The sequence below is a fragment of the Eschrichtius robustus genome, chromosome 16 (assembly GCF_028021215.1).
Source record: "Eschrichtius robustus isolate mEscRob2 chromosome 16, mEscRob2.pri, whole genome shotgun sequence".
Classification (NCBI taxonomy): Eukaryota; Metazoa; Chordata; class Mammalia; order Artiodactyla; family Eschrichtiidae; genus Eschrichtius; species Eschrichtius robustus.
In genome coordinates this window covers 73,699,838-73,716,534 of record NC_090839.1, presented here as the reverse complement: position 1 = coordinate 73,716,534, position 16,697 = coordinate 73,699,838, and the positions used below count along the sequence as shown (strand labels likewise).

Here is a 16,697-nt window from a genome sequence, read left to right as displayed (position 1 = left end):
CCGAGCAGATTACAGCGCATCCACACAATGAGTACTAACCAGTCATCTGAAACGTGAACTAGAAGAACTGGGGACGGTAAGAGGTTCACGAAACATGGGCTATATTTCGTTATATCCAGGACACCACCAATTGTAAGACTGAAAAAAGAAATTAAAGGGACTTCCCGGGTGGCACAGTGGTTAAGAATCCACCTGCCAATGCAGGGGACACGGGTTCGATCCCAGGTCCGGGAAGATCCCACATGCCACGGAACAACTAAGCCTATGCGCCACAACTACTGAGCCTGCACTCTAGAACCCACGCGCCACAACTACTGAAACCAGGCACCGCAACTACTGAAGCCCGCATGCCCTAGAGCCCGTGCACCGTAACTACCGAGCCCGCACTCCGCAACAAGAGAAGCCACCGCAATGAGAAGCCTTCACACCACAAGGAAGGGTAGCCCCTGCTCGCCGCAACTAGAGAAAGCCCACGCACAGCAACGAAGACCCAACGCAGCCAAAAAATAAAAATAAAAATAAATAAAGAAAATAAAGAAAAAAGAAGTTAAAAAACACTGCCAATCAGTTAATGTTTTTCTTATCGTTCAGAATTTTAATTTTGTGGTTACTGAAAAAGCTCCTTCATTGGGACAGAGTGTCATCATCTCTCTCTCTTGTACAGACAGAAAAAGGAAAAGGTGAGTGAAGTAAGCTGCTAAGACTTCACTTTCAGGATGTCTGTGCTTTTCGACACAATATCAACCTCCGTGCCATCGAGGGCACTGGCGAGGATACATTCCTTAACAGATCTCCACCATCCTCTCTGAGATTTTCTTCCAAGCAGCTAACCCTCACCCTGGAAGTTTTGACACTGGCTCTTTCTTGATCTCATTAGAAGGTATCAAGGGATGATTTTCAACAGCAATCAGGATCTGGGTTCTTTCTTCAAATGGCCCTTAAACAGTATGTGGACTAAAAGCACCGGGGACCGTAGTCACAGCCGCCCAGCCACGCCAGCAGAAATAACCTCCGTGCCGGCTTGCACAGGTGAGGACACCTCTAACAGACTTGACAGTGTCTGCAGGACACATCGAGAGTAAGTCACATCTGATTTCAGAGAAGTTAAAATGCAAGACCATGTGTGTCACAAAATGGCTCAGATAGTATTGTCACATTTATATGTATGACTGAAATCACTTTGTTGTACACCTGAAACTAACACAACATTGTAAATCAACTATACTTCAATTTTAAAAAATAGTACTGAACTATGAGGAACCGCCATTGCCTATGATGACAAGGGACTCGCCAGATGTCAACATTTAGCAACGGAATAGCTAACAAGGGAGGAATATTTGCCTTTTTTTTTTTTTTCCGGTTGTGCTACACGGCATGTGGAATCTTAGTTCCCCGACCAGGGATCAAACCCGTGCCCCCTGCAGTGGAAGCACGGAGTCCTAACCACTGGACTGCCAGGGAAGGCCCAATATCTGCCATTTTTAAATGATGTTATTCTATTTCCTTTTAAACTAAATTAATTATTTCCATCAAAAAGATAGTATTGTCTTCACAACAAGAGCAACAGTAAGTTTGGATTTCATAAACGAACATACAAGGCAAATATTACACTAGGAAAAATATTTGTAACAGGTCACAAAGTGCTAATGTCCTTACAGTATAAAGGACTCATAAATTAATATGGGAAAAAACTAATATTCCAGAAGAAAAAGAATGGGTAAAGGACAAAAATGAACCATTCACAAAAGAAGAAAAACTGACCAATGAACATACAAAAAGCTCAGCCTTATCAATGATTAAAAAAAAAAAAAAGCAAAATGAAAATGAAAGCAAAAACAGAGAGCAGTACTGCTCTTATCAAATATGCAATAGAACTCTTTTTTATAGAACCTGGCTTTGGAGAGGAATGAGGAAGAGTGCCCTGGAGCACCAATGCCCAAACCGGAAACTGCCACGGTCATGCTTCAAGGCACTGTGGCAACAGGTATAAGAAGCCAGAATAACGTGAGAACGCAACAGCCAAACAGTCCCACTTCTGGGATTTTATCCTTAGGAAATAACCACGAATGAACACAAAGATTTTTTTTTTTTACAAGAACGCTGTACCTGGAGTTATAGTATCAGGCCGACAAAACAGGCTACAAAATTATATGGACAGGACATTCCCAAGTTTGTTAGAATGAACGTACACATATATATATAAAGACTGCCCAGAGTAGATACCAAAATGTTAATAGTGGTTATCTCCACACCCCAATACTGTGCACCTAGTTCTGTCACTTCCACGATCATCCTCTGTTTCCCAAATCCAGAAACATCCCTTCCATCTGAATATCTTGATTTCATGTTTCAAACCCAGAATCAAAGAATCAAAAATCTCAGATCTGGAAGGACCTGACAGATTCACTCAATCTTCATTCAATCACTATTGCTTTCAAAATGCTCATGACACTCACATACCACCTGTTCAAAGTAATGTCTTTTTTAAACATTTATTTCATTGAAGTGTAGTTGATTTACAATGTGTTAACTTCTGCTGTACAGCAAAATGACTCAGTTATACATATATATATTCTTTTTCATATTCTTGTCCACTATGGTTTATCACAGGATACTGAATATAGTTCCCTGTGCTATACAGCAGGACCTTGTTGTCTAACCATCCTATATATAATAGTTTGCATCTGCAACCCCAAACTCCCAATCCTTCCCTCCCCCACCCCTCCTCCCCAATGTAATATGTCTTTAAATAAACTCAATTTTCTTAGTACTCAGGTCTGATGTGCTACCTAATATTTTCTTCTAACACACACTGTAACAAATACCTAACCATTAACATTTAAAACATCTATCTGTGTACCGCCTAAAACCATCTCACATTCCTCTCGTGGGAAACAGTGATCTGGCCCAACCACCAACTCATTAAAGAAACATTTATTGATTCTGTCCTATTTGCATAACTGTCAGCTGCAACAATGGGAAATTCATGTGAAGTTGTGAGACGCCTTCCAATAGGCATCTCTTCATCTGAGGATTCAGGGACTGGGAAAGGGCCCTCCCTGGTCTCCCTGACTATGAGGATCAAGGCTGGGGCTGGCTTGTTTCACTTCTCCTGGACACTGACGGCGCACTTACTGCGTGCCAGGCATCGTTCAACTGCTTGACAAACAGGAACACATTCAGCCCTTGTAACAACCCTAAAGTAGTTTGCCCAAGCTGTAGAACCTTTAGGGAAATTAATTTGAGTGCTTTACAAACCTACCTACCCACCTGGATTTAGATCCCTCCCCCAACACTTCAGTGCTTAAATGGTACATATCTATCCTGTGTGTGTGTGTGTGTGTGTGTGTTTGTGTGTGTGTGTATTGCTTAGCTGCTTATAGATACTTATGTATCTGTATGTATGTATATCCATATATATGCAATTGCAAAAAGCAACCAAATATTCTCAGCACTAATTTTCAAGTTTGGGATTTTTAACTGCATACTTCTTGTGGTCCTCTAACTTTTAATTTTATTGTTGTTCTTCTACATCTTTTAGTTTCAATTCTTGGTTTCTATTTCCTGTTGGTTTTATTCTTGGTTTATAAATGGAAGATAGGAAGCAAAGTCTTAAGGGCAATAGACTCTGTACCTAAACAGAGCGTGGATTTGCTTCCTTTCTTGGGAGCTCTTGAAAGCTTCTTTTTGTTTTCCTAAGCAGATTGGCAGACCTTAAGTGTTCAATCATCTAAAAAACTGGGCCTGAATAACTAAGAAGACCCACAGGCTAGTTTCCTCCCAAAGGAGACTACTGGTATTGCCTTTTGGCTTCATCTAACATCTAATTACTTTACAAGAAGTAATATGATCTACAATCTACTGTCTCTCTTGTAAGCAGTCACTGAATAGTGGGCAAAGCGTAAACGGAAAAGGAACCTACATTCACAGAGAGTGAAATAAGTAGAAGAATCAAATCAGTCCCTTTGGTACAATGTCCCATATCTAACTTTTTAACCAAAAAAACAGAAAATGTAATTAATAAAATTAATACAGAACACAGTAACAGGATGCCGTGGACCTGAATAATGCTGATGTACTTTTGAAAAAAATAGAACATTTAAGAACCTGTATTCTGAATATTTTCTCCAGTCTGAGGCTTGTCTGTTCATTTTCTCAGTTTATCTCTTTTTCCTTTGTAGTTAGTACTTTTTGTGTTCTACATACTAAATATTTACCTACCCCAAGGCTGCCAAGGTATTCCCCTATGTTTTCATACAGAAGCTTTGCGGTTCTAGCTTTCATATTTAGGTTTATGGTCCATCCCAAATTAGTATGTGGGTACAGAAGGAGGTCCGTGTTCATTCTGTTTCCACTTGAATATCCAGCTGATCCAGAATTATTGGTTAAAAAGACTTGACTTTTCCCCACTGAACTGACTTGGCACTCGGGGCAAAAATCAACTGACAGCACCGGTATAGGTCTATTTCTGTTTCATTGATCTATTTTTCTACCTTTATGCAAAAACCACATTGTTTTGATCACTGTAGCTTTACAGTGGGTCTTAAAATTCAGTAGATTAAGCAGTGTAAGTTCCCCAACTTCACTCTTCTTTTGAAGATTTTTTTGGGCTAGTCTAGATTTTTTGTGTTTCCATATACATTTTAGAATCAATTGTTAATTTCTTCAAAAAAGATGGCTAGGGTTTTGACTGGGATTTAGACAGTTGGTTTTTTAATGCTATTGTAAATAATATTTAAAATTTTCACTTTCCTATATGTGTATGTATATTTACAACACATCTATCTGACAAATGATTCCTATACAGAATATATAATGAACTCCAACAAGTCAAAATCAACATTATCATCATTAGTGAAAATGGGCAAGGGCCGGAACAGACAATTCACAAAAGAAGATTCAGGCAAGGCCAATAAGCACACAATAAGTATACATCTGTCACCAGGGAAATGCCATTTCACACTCACTAACAATACTGAATGTTTAACAAGGATATGGAGCAACTGGAGTTTTGATACATTGCTGGTGGGAAGTGTAATCTGATAAACCACTTTGGAAATTAGTCGGGCAGTTAAATACATACCCACCCTATGACTAAGCAATTCTACTCCTAGATATTTATCCAAGAAAAATTTCAGGCTTATATAAGAACGTTCATTGCAGCCTATTCACCGTGGCCAAAAACTAGATACGACTCAAATGTCCATCATCAGGTGAATGGATGAACAAATCGTGGTACATTTATACAACACAAAAAGGAGCAAACTATTTTACCCCGACAAAGATTCTCTCCTTGACCAAACTCTAGCCAGGCTCCTCTGAGACCTCCTCTACTAGACCTCAACCGTGGCCTATAATATAAAGACCTGAGCAAACATTAACATAGTTCCTAACAGCTCAAGGCCACACCGCTAGGGTGTCTCTAGTCCCCCTTAGCATGCCTGCCTGAGAAAACTCAAGGCTGCCAAAAGAACTTACTGCTGGTTCCAGGCAACACCTAAAGATAGGGCCTCCCTGTCTCCCAGCTAGCGAATCCAGAGGGTTTCTGGTGGACCAACACCCCCTTTTCCCATTTTCTGTAATTTTTTCTCTGATTCTACTGAATCCCTGCTCCCCCCCCCCTCCTTCCTCCCTCATTTGCCCTTTAAAACACCCTCTGTACAAATCAGAGTTGAGTTTAGTTCATGCTGGATTCTTTTCCCTGTTGCAATAGTTATTACTGATTAAAATCTGACCTTACCACTTTAGCATCCGGCTTTATCTGTGACAACGGGTGTTTATCTTTATCTTTGACAACGTGTACAACATGGATGAATCTCAAAGAACATCTTGAGTGAAAGAAGACACAAAAAGAATGCATTCTGTATGATTCTGTTTATATGGCATTCAAGAATAGGCAAATCTATGGTAGCCTGAAACAGAAAATGGTTGCTGGGGGGCGGGGGAGTGGTAAGGAGACTAACTAGAGACAAGTGAACTTTCTGGAGTTTCAGAAATATTTTGTATCTTGTTTTGGGTGGTGGTACACAGATATATGCAACTATCAACACTCATCAAACTGAACATTTTATTCTGTATAAATTATCTCCCTCTCCCCATTCCTCTTCTCTCTTACGAATACCTGAGGAAACTCTAGAAGGAAAAAAAAAAGGTGAGGGATGTAGCAAATCCTCCAAGTTCCCTTTCCAATATCCATTCACCCTTTCTTCCTAAGAGGACCCCAATTTTGTTTGAGGCATCAATCTGCCCTATTAGAAATTCTTACCTCCCTACACTTTCCTGCACCCAGGAGTGGAGCCATGTGTCCTAATGATGGCTAATGAGAAGTACAAGTCTACAGGTTTGGGCTTCCCAAAAAGCTACTGCTTTCCTGACGAAAAGGGGCAGATTCAGACACATACATGTCTCTTGCTAGTATCCCTTCCTTTTCTTTCTTCCTGGAGCACAGCTGCTCAAACAGACTAAAAAAATTCTGATAACCCTGCTACAAACCTATCCTCACCCTGTGAAGCAAGCTGTGGGAGCTCTGAATCAATTCACAGCTGAGTAACTTTGTGAGTCGAAAGTTTTCAGACATCAAAATGGGAAAAAAAAAAAAAAAGCGATTTCAACTGGAAGTCAAGAAATGACAACCAAGGACCTACTGTAAAGCACAAGGAACTATACTCGATGTTTTGTAATAACCTATAAGGAAAGAGAATCTGAAGAAGGATATACATATACATATATATATGTATAACTGAATCACTGTGCTGTACATCTGAAACTAACACGATATTGTAAATCAACTATACTTCAATAAAAAAAAAGAATGACATATGCACTGCTGTGTTAAAGTATATATAAGAATTTAGTATACAAGTGACATTTCAAATCAATGGGGAAAATAAGACCATTCAATAGATGATGTAGGAACAACTTGCTAATAATTTGAGACAAAATTAAGTTAAAACTGCTACCTTGGGGCTTCCCTGGTGGCGCAGTGGTTGAGAATCTGCCTGCCAATGCAGGGGACACGGGTTCGAGCCCTGGTCTGGGAAGATCCCACATGCCGCAGAGCAACCTGGCCCGTGAGCCACAACTGCTGAGCCTGCGCGTCTGGAGCCTGTGCTCCGCAACAAGAGAGGCCGCGATAGTGAGAGGCCCACGCACCGTGATGAAGAGTGACCCCCGCTTGCCACAACTAGAGAAAGCCCTTGCACAGAAACAAAGACCCAACACAGCCATAAAAATTAATTAATTAATTAATTAATTAAAAAAAAAAAACTGCTACCTTATAACGTCCAAAATAATAAATATAGATGAATGATCTAAGCATAAAAGCCAAAACCACAGAAGTGCTAAAATAAATAAAATGTTATAAAGATTGAGAATGGGGCTTCCCTGGTGGCGCAGTGGTTGAGAATCTGCCTGCCAATGCGGGGGGCACGGGTTTGAGCCCTGGTCTGGGAAGATCCCACATGCCGCGGAGCAACTGGGCCCGTGAGCCACAACTACTGAGCCTGCGCGTCTGGAGCCTGTGCTCCGCAACAAGAGAGGCCGCGACAGTGAGAGGCCCGCGCACTGCGATGAGGAGTGGCCCCCACTCGCCACAACTAGAGAAAGCCCTCGCACAGAAACGAAGACCCAACACAGCCATAAATAAAAAATAATTAATTAATTAATTAATTTTAAAAAAAAAGAAAGAAAGAAATAGGGGAATGGATATTTTAAAAAAAAAAAAAGATTGAGAATGGCCTTTCAAAGCTTTACCCAAAAACCACAAGCCATAAAGTTAGATTGTCAGATTCTATTCCCTAAACCGCCACCATTTCTGTATTATGAAATGTACAGTACAAGCTATACTGAAAGACAAGCAACAGCTTGAGAGAAAATGCTGCAACAAATACCAAGGCAAAGGATTACTATTCCAGATACAAAAGGTTCTTACAAATCAATAATAAAAATACAAATAACCGAACAAGAAAAAGACAACAACCCAGTAGGACAGCAACATGGGAGAGAGGATTCACACAGAAAATATCAATGAGTGTGTGAGCAGACAAAAAATGCTCGGTCTCACTCGTGATTTTAGGAATACAAATTAAGAACAGGTGTTATCTTCCACCTGCCAGTTGGTGAACAATCTAAGAGACTGGGAATGTTCCATGATTAGTATCTCCGTTCACCATGGATAAGAATGGAAACGGATTATCACCTCCTTGGAGGACCATCTTGCAGAAGCCTCTCCCCTGAAATCTGTCTCATGGGAAAACTCAAACACGTGTGCAAAGATGCTCATCACAGCACGATTTTAAGAGCAAAATCATAACCACCTAAATGTTGACCAAAAGAAGAACAGTCAAATAAGGTACAACCACATTGCAGAATACTGTGCAGCCAATAAAAAGAATGAGGCAGATCTGGGTGAAATTACATGTACAATATGTTCATAGTAGGCTCCTGAGTGGGGAAAAAGTACAGTTGACCCTTGAACAACGTGGAGGTTAGGGGTGCTGACCCCCATGCAGTAGAAAATCCAGGTATAGCTTTACAGTTGGCCCTCTGTATCCTCAGTTCCGCATCTGCAGATTTGACAACTTTGGATCGTGTAGAATTGTATTTAGTGAAAAAACACTCTCCCTGCATAAGTGGGCCTGTGCAGTTCAAACCCATCTTGCTCAAAGTCAACTGTATTCACCTTTCTCATTTAAAAAAATTAAGCTTTTAAGAGAGGGGGAAAAAAAAAGATGTGATATTACTATTTGAGATCTAAGATCACTACCTTTCGCAAATGTTTTCCAAAATCTAATATTTTCCTTTTATTAAAAAAAAAAAAATGGGGGCAATAAAACATCCACAGTTTATTTGACCTTTTTGATGGGCAAGGTTGGCAGCTAACGTATCCTCCACAGAATGTTCTAGTTCTAAAGTGACATGTCTTCTCTGGGAGTGGAAAGTACCTTGGCACCTGCCTTCAAAATATTTCAGATCAAAATCTTAGCCCTGCTCTCTGGGGCATAGCTGTGAAGACGCAATCAGTGTGCTGGAGAGGCCAGGGCCCTCGGGAAAACGCTGGCTTTCCTGAGAGGTGATCCTGTGTCCTGCTTTCATGACGGGGTAGCGGGGGACATCTGTCGATTCAGTTGAGAAATCAGATGAACTTCTGTTATTTGCACAGTGGAATTTCAGCCTTACAGCCCCTGGTCTGGCTTCTAACACATACGGACCACTGAAAACCAGTTAAACAGAAAACCAGAATTTTTAAGACCTCATCAGGAAATATAACCTTGAGCATTTGCATTCGGGTCTAATCAATTTAGCCATCCGACAGATAATTATCGTGTGTCTACAATGCGAATGGCACTAAGGTAGACAGGTCCCTGCTTTGTGTTGTTTTCATTCTGGTCGGAGGGACAGACATTAAACAGCATGTCTGAACTACAACTGGGCTGATGACCACAAAGGAGACGCACAGAGTGTTATGAGAACACGGAACAGAGGCTACATCTTGTCTGCAGGGGCCAAAGAGGCCTCCTGGAAGGAGCCACATCTGAGATAAGACAGAAATCTTGGCGTCATCTTTAACTCCTCACTGCACATCCAATCTGTCAGTACATTCTATCAGCCTGACCTTCACAGTGTATCCAGAATCTATCGGATTCCCAGCACCTCCACCGCTACCATCCTGATCCAAGCCCCCAGCATCTCTGACTTGGGATATTCTGAGAGCAGATCTCCCTGCCTCCAGGCTGCCCCCTACAGTCTGTTCTCAACAGAGACACTGAAGGGATCCTGTTCAAACCCAAGTCAGGTCACCTTCGTCTTCTGAGTCCCCCAGCGGCTCCCATCTCACTCAGAGTGAAAGCTGCGTCCTTAAAAGAGCTCCTCTCCCCCTCACTCAGCCGGCCTTGCAGCTCCTTGGACAGGCAGGGCCAGCTCCTGCCTCACAGGGCCTTTGTACTCTGCCTGGACATTGTTTCCCCAGAAGTCCATCCTCAGGGCTCACTCCCTCCCCAGCACTGACCTTCTCATTGGGGCCGTCCCTGGCCATCCCGGCTCACCTGGCCTTCCAACACTACTACAGCATCGCCCACCATCTCACGTGCCAGATATGTTGCTCGTCTGCTTCCTGGCTGCTTCCTCCACTGGAATACATGCCCCGTGAGAGCTCCGCTTTTGTCTGTTTCATTCACTTCCGCATCCACACTAGAACAGGGCCTCCATAAATTAAGCAGGGTCTCAATAATGAATATCAAATGAAGGCATCAGTCTGAGGGATGACATGGAGCTGATCAGACAAGGAAGGGTGGGAGAAAGCATTTCGGGAGGGAACGGCCTGCCAAAAGGCCCCAGGAAAGACAGGAACAGGGCTCGCCTGAGGAACTGAGAGGACGGTGGCGAGAAGGGAAGAGTGGGGGGAAGCAAGATAGGAGAAGCCGGACAGAGCAGGCAGGGCCGGGTGGACCATGTGAGAAATACTTCGCTCTTCTTCTAACAGCAACAAGAAGCCATTAAACTAGGGAGTGACAAGGTCCCATGTGCCTTTTGCAAACCTCTGGCTTCAGTGTGAGAACTGGACTTGGGGAGGTAAGCATGATTGGGGAGCTCAGTTGGCAGATGAGTGTCACGGCTCAGACCACGGATGACCTGAGTGTGGACTGAGATGGCAGCCGCAGAGGTGGAGGAAAGGAAGTAAATTCCAGAAACATTTTGCAGACACAGTCTAAGGTCTGGGTGATTGATCACACGGGGGTAAGTGAAAGGGCAGCTCCACGATGACTCCTACCTTTTTTACTCTAACTGAGGGGACAATGGCATCACCCACTGAGTTGGGGGGGGTGGGATGGCGTGGAGGAAAATTCGGGAAGGTGATCTTGAGCACAGTTTTGGAAATAATGAATTTGAGAAATTCTGAGAAATCCAAATGGAGATATTTCCACTTGGCAAGGATCAGATCCAGGGTAGTGTGATCAGATCAGGAAAGGTGAGGTGTGTCGCTATTTATCTTGTGGCTGACAGAGAATCAAAAAGTTTCAAGTAGCAAAGTGACAGGATAAGATTTGTGATTCTGAAAAAATCACCCTGGCCACGGTATAAACACTTGGACAGGGGAGATGGCCAGACTAGAAGAAGGTAGAACAATAAGGACGTGTTGCAACAGATCAGGTGAGCGAGGGCTGTGGCCGTCGGCTGTGGCCGTCGGGAAGGAAAAGGGAACAGACTTTCCCTTTGTCACCAGCCCATCTGCTGCACAGCTGCTGGGGATTTTTCTAAAACACAAACCCAGATCATGTCAGTTCCCCAACTTAAAAGTCCTTGGGACCTTCCCCATTTTGTTCTCTGACAACCTCTCCGGAATTCTCTCTTGCTACCCAGCGCCCATCCAAGGTCAAGTTCCCCTAACACTTCAACCTCAAGAGCTTCAATCTCTATGTTCTTTGGCTCCTGCTATTTTCTTCTGCCTGATAAACACCTATTCGTCTTTTTAAGACTCACCTCTCCTCCCCTGTGAAAATAAGAAAACCAGTGCTGACCGCTAGGAGTTGGCCTGGTACCATGAGCCAGGCTTCACTGCAGTTAGATGCTTGCCTGGTGCTCACAGAGGCCACGCTGTCCTTCTGTTGGACAGAAACAATCTCGCAGGACCAGCAGCGCAAGGTCGCACTGCAAGAGCGATGAACTGAGACAAAACAGGATCCCTTCATAATTCTGTCTAACAGACAAAACCAAAGTCATCATGCCAGCCACAGGGTCCCAAACACTCCTCTCTCCTGGATGAGATGAGCAACTGTGGCTTCTTTACGAATCACAGAGTGTCTGACTCCAGAGAAGTCAGACACACCTCCCCCTAGAAAAGACTGAGCTACCCAATCACAAAATTGTCCCCGCCTCCTGTGAGCACCCAATCCCGGGCAAATCCCTGCTTCCTCGAACCCTCCCCCAAATTACCCAATTGAAGCCCAAATCCTGTAAGTTCTTTCTAACACCCCTTACGGATAGGCCCCAAAGCTCCCTTAACTTAAAAAGAGCCTCCTATTTTAACTCGGGGCTTTCATCTGCTTTCCCAAGATTAATAACTTTAAAGTTTCAAATTCATACATGAAAAAGAAAACTTCCCACTGGCTGGAAAATAAGGCAATTCTAAAATAAAATATCTATCAACTTTTTAATGTTTCATTTTTATTACGAATTTTACACTCAAAACACTGGAGAACAGGAAAGTGAGCTCGCCAGAGAATCACACTGGAATGAGCTGGTTCTGTAAGGGCACAGGTGAGGCTGGCTGACACGAAATCACAGCAGTACCAAGCCGCCCTGCTGTGTGATTTCTACCACCAGTATTCCAGGTGAAAACGGAGAGTCTGGTTCAACCAGGGTCTGGGTTTACTAGGATTGAGGGCAAGGGAGATAAAGCCATGCCAAGAGAACCACTGAAGGATGGACTATTAACTCGAAGCTCAATTAAGAGGTAACAGCCTGCAGGGAAGTGTCTACAGGCTGGAGAAAACCATGGGGGTCCCGAGGAGAAAGATGCTGAGGGCAGAGCAGAAACAACTGATCAAGCGTGCTGGAAAGAAGAGACTGGGGGGGCTTCCCTGGTGGCGCAGTGGTTGAGAGTCTGCCTGCCAATGCAGGGGACACGGGTCCGAGCCCTGGTCTGGGAAGATCCCACATGCCGTGGAGCAACAGGGTCCGTGAGCCACAATTACTGAGCCTGCGCGTCTGGAGCTTGTGCTCTGCAACAAGAGAGGCCTGCGCACCGCGATGAAGAGGGGCCCCCGCTTGCCGTAACTGGAGAAAGCCCTCCCACAGAAACGAAGACCCAACACAGCCATAAATAAATAAATAGATAGATAGATAGATGATAGATGGATAGATGGATGGATGGATGGATGGATGGATGGATCATCACGTTTTTTAAAAAAAAAGAAGAGACTGGGGTTGAAGGGCGCTGCATTGTTCATCTGTGAGGTGGTGCATGCAGCACCGGGATGGAAATCCAGGGGATCGTGGCGGGAATGGTGACAAAGGTGGATGAGCAGAGGTGATCACTGCAGATGAGGTGTCCAAGAATGAGTGTTCCCGCGTGTACACTGGGTCCTCCACATGTGCGCCAGGAAGTCAACTAGGATGATGGCAAGAACTGAGGCAGACAGGAAGGCCTGTGGGCCAGATACCCAAGTCATCAATGAATTAGGTGAATAACTGGCAGAAGGTAAAAAACAGTAATATGGAGGACAGGATGCTGGGGACGTGGGCCTCAAAGAAATGGGGTGAGGGGACAAAGAGCAGTGAGGACACAAATTTTGACCCTCCCGATTCTAGGACATCCAGGGTATGAGAAGACAGAGGCATGACTTGGCTTCAAGAAAAGGATATCCCCAGGGAAGGGCCGGCATCAACACAAAGAGAGGGAGGGAATGACTAAAGAGAGGCTAAGGAAATAGAGGCGGCTGGTGATTATGGAGTGGTAATTTCAGAGGGCACAGTGGGGGCTGCAGGAGGAGGGGTGCGATCAAGGGCACACAAGGGCAGGGAACTGACTTAGGGGCACAGCATGATGGGGAAGATAAGGTGGACTGGGGAGTGGGGTGAGTTAGCCATCCTGGTAAGTGCACTATAGATAACTGTTGAATCAAACGGAGTTATTAGGCTAAACCTAATATATCCAATCAGAAGCGTTCTAACTGTTGGACTGTAGGAGTGATAGAGTCTGTGGTGATGACGATGACGATGACGATGATGATGATTTGGTGACAATGGGGCAGTGATGATGACAACAACTACCAATTTTGAACACCTACTGTGTGCCAAGCACTCTTGGAAGCACTCCACATTTAAGCCTCACAACAGCCCTCTGAGACCGATAACAGCATTATTATCTGCAGAAGGGCTCTGAACCAAAAGGAGGGAGCAAATTAAAACAGAAATAACAGAATTGTAGGAGCCCTGGGGAGCTAATCGGCTTTTGAACATTATTTTAGGGATCTTACAGCTGTAACTCGTGGCGGCAGGAACCAGCCTGACCCACAGCTATTTCAGTAACTTCAAACAAATAATATTCAGACTGGAGGAAAAAATCAAAATAACAATAAGAATTTACTGAAGGCTTCACTTCGTGCCAGATCCTGTGCTAACCTTTGCATGGATTATCTCATTTAATCCTCACATCTAAAAGGCAAGTTACCATTATTATTCCCATTATAAAGATAAGAAAACTGAGGCAGAAAGAGAGTAACATGCCCACAATTCACACAAGGAATCCCTATTTAACAAGATGACTTTTTGACAAGACTTAAGAGTTTCACATGTTACAGTGAAGGTGCAGGTCACAGTATCAACAGAACTTGAAATTCATTAAATCCTGCAAAATATCTTAAAACATTAACTTATGGATTCTCACCATCGCTTTCCATGTTTTTTCCAGATGAGAGAAAACCCAGTGCAAAAAAAGCTTTGATGAAATGCATCCAGATGGCAAACATGTCTGGTTTTTACGGCCCTGGAACCTATCCCAGAAGCTTCCGATTCAGTGGATCTAGAGTCGGCCCTGAGTATCTGCATTTCTTTTAAAAGCTCCAAAGGCTATGCTGGTGTGCAGTTTCGGCTGGGAACTACTGCCTTAGATTCTCTGCAGTTCAAATCCAAACTTCCCCTATGACGTTGAGACGTCTGAAGACACCAAGGGCATTGGAAACTGAGGCAGAGAAGAGGTGAAATTATAAAAACCATCCAACAGAGAGCCAAGGAAAGGCATGCTCTGGTTATACTATTTCTCTGTACTTTTGTGTCTTGTCTGAACTATTTTACAGCTAATTTGCTTTATTTTCTTAAATTAATTTGTATTGTAGTTGATTTACAATGTTGTGTTAATTTCTGCTGTACAGCAAAGTGAATCAGTTATACATCTACATATATCTACTCTTTTTTAAGATTCTTTTCCCATACAGGTCATTACAAGGTATTGAGTAGAGTTCCCTGTGCTAGACAGCAGGTTTTTATTAGTTATCTATTTTATATATAGTACCTAATTTGCTTTATATAGGCAAGTTGGCCAAAAAAGTTACCAACAAATATTAAATGAGCCAAGTATTTCCAATAAATATTAAGTAAACCTAGCCCTAACGTGCTACTGAAAAGTATTTTATTTCTCTCTGGTAATTCTGACGGCACTTCTGATTCTCTTAGCAAACAGCAGTCAAATATGAGAAAAATTGCTTCTAATTCAATAATGCTACGGATATGGTCAACAGAGATCAAAAGCTGGAGGAGAAATACAGTTGGGTATAATTCATTTAAGTTCACAAATTTCAGCAGGGACTGCCTCCAAGCCTTTAATACTTATCAATGTATTTACCTATTTATTTAATCAACCACCACTAACACGTACTACACGCCAGACACTGCACTAAGTGCTTTACTAATATTTAATATCATTTCATCTTTACAAGCACCTATGAAGTGGGTATTATTTTCATCCCCACTTTACAGATCAAGAGACTGAGACACAGAGTGATTTAGTAACCTGCCCAAGTTTACGCAGCTAGTGAATGGCCCAGCTTGACAGTCTGGCTCCAGAGTCCATGCTCTGAATCACTATGCTTAGTCTCCAAGACCTACAAAAAGTTCAAGCCTTAACCCAAAACTTGTTTTCCCCACCAGGTCCCTACAAGGCCGCAGCTTCCAAGGCATTCAATCAGTTCCTCAAACAGTCCATACTCCTTCCTTGACCTGCCTGAACACCCTCCTATACCCCTATTTTCTTTCTTTTTTTTAAGTCATCTGTTCTCAACTAAATTTCAAACTCTAATGGCGCACTGTATTTCTCAGCATTAAACACAAAGTTGTAATTATATTACTTCCTGGGTTATTATTTGCTTCCTGTCTTTTCCAACTAGGGGGTGAGTTCAGACACCATGTCAATCTTCTTCATCATGTGTTCTCAATCACTGAATACCCACCAATCAGCCAAAAGGAAGTAAGCTCTCCATAATTTGGGGGTTTTTTTGTTTTTGTTTTTGGCCGCGCCGCCAGGCTTGTAGGATCTCAGTTCCCTGACCAGGGACTGAACCCGCGCCCTTGGCAGTGAAAGTGCAGAGTCCTAACCACTGGACCGCCACGGAATTCCCTCAATAATTTTTGTTGAATGAATGAATGAGTAGCATACACTCAAGTCTCATGCTTTCTTTTTCCTGCTTTCAGGTACATGACACATACCTGTGCTCGCAACGCCCCCCCACATAGCCCCCACTACGCCTGCAAAAGTGTAGACTCCAATAGCACACAGGAAAGCGCTCTGGAAAATACTGGCTCTGCACACAAATATTATGTGACCCTGGACAGGTCATTTCCCCCCTTAACTGACCTGAGTTTCAGGTGCACAATGGGGATCACGCCAAGTCCCAATGGAATGTAACCTACAAAAGAGGGAGACCCTGCACTTCTCCCCATAACCTATCAAAACTGTTGTTACTACTCGCTTCAAGTGTGTTTCCAGCAAGACTTTGGCTCCGAGAAGGCCAAGTCCACGTCTTCCTGGTTCAGCGCCGTATCCCAGGCACGGTATCCGCGGGCTTGTACCGTGCCTGGCCCACAGCAAAAATTAGATAATTATGAGTTAAGTAGACGAATGCCTGCTCTGAGCATTTCACAGATGTCGCACGAGTTGACGGGTGACTTCCGGCGTAAAAGCGTATTCCTGAGACACAGGCCCG

At 43.3% G+C, this 16,697-nt stretch overlaps 1 protein-coding gene across 1 annotated transcript in view; it reads right to left on the bottom strand.

Moving 5' to 3' along the window:
- The window catches only part of LCMT1 (leucine carboxyl methyltransferase 1), a 54,733-nt gene that overhangs the window by 37,723 nt on the left and 313 nt on the right, over positions 1 to 16,697 (bottom strand). The window lies entirely within an intron of this gene.